The sequence below is a fragment of the Rhagoletis pomonella genome, unplaced genomic scaffold (genome assembly GCF_013731165.1).
Source record: "Rhagoletis pomonella isolate Grant_MI unplaced genomic scaffold, Rhpom_1.0 Rhpom_scaffold_00006, whole genome shotgun sequence".
NCBI lineage: Eukaryota > Metazoa > Arthropoda > Insecta > Diptera > Tephritidae > Rhagoletis > Rhagoletis pomonella.
The window spans coordinates 20,406,553-20,407,146 of record NW_023458560.1 but is presented as its reverse complement, the minus strand read 5'-3'; positions in this window follow the sequence as shown (position 1 = coordinate 20,407,146).

The following is a 594-nucleotide window of genomic DNA, read 5'->3' as shown; positions in this document are numbered from 1 at the left end:
ACTTCTGATTTCTGGGTTAAACTGACAGGAAGTGAATTTTTTTTTTTTAATGGACATACATGTTTTTACTACAAATTCGGATTGAAAGGGTAAAAATACGCAACTTTTGTTTGAAACTTTTTTCTTGGAAGTGCCCTTTTTCAAACTCTTAATGACCTTTGAACTTCAACTCGTACTGGACTACTGAAATGAGTCAAAATGTTTTTGTTCCAGCCTAATGTACTTACATACTTATATGTAAAGGTATTTTTCTTCGATCATATTGCCTGTCACTCTGCAGGAGACACAAGTTGTGTATGTACGTATACATGTTTTAAACTGCAACATTTCTAGAAGTTCATTGAAGGCAATTGTATACAGAGCAAATTTTTAAGAGATTCCGACACACACGGCGTTGATAGGTTAAGGCCAAGAATTTCCAAAAAAGAGATCGCCTAAAGCAAAACCCGACCCTTATCAGGGGGTGGAAAACAATTTATGTCTTGGACATTTATGAAATAGTACTAAAATTAAATTTTTAGCGGTTGATAGGAGTAAAAATAGCAAAACTCCTATACAGCATAGAATACCGACTATTTTGAGTCATGGTTTTTT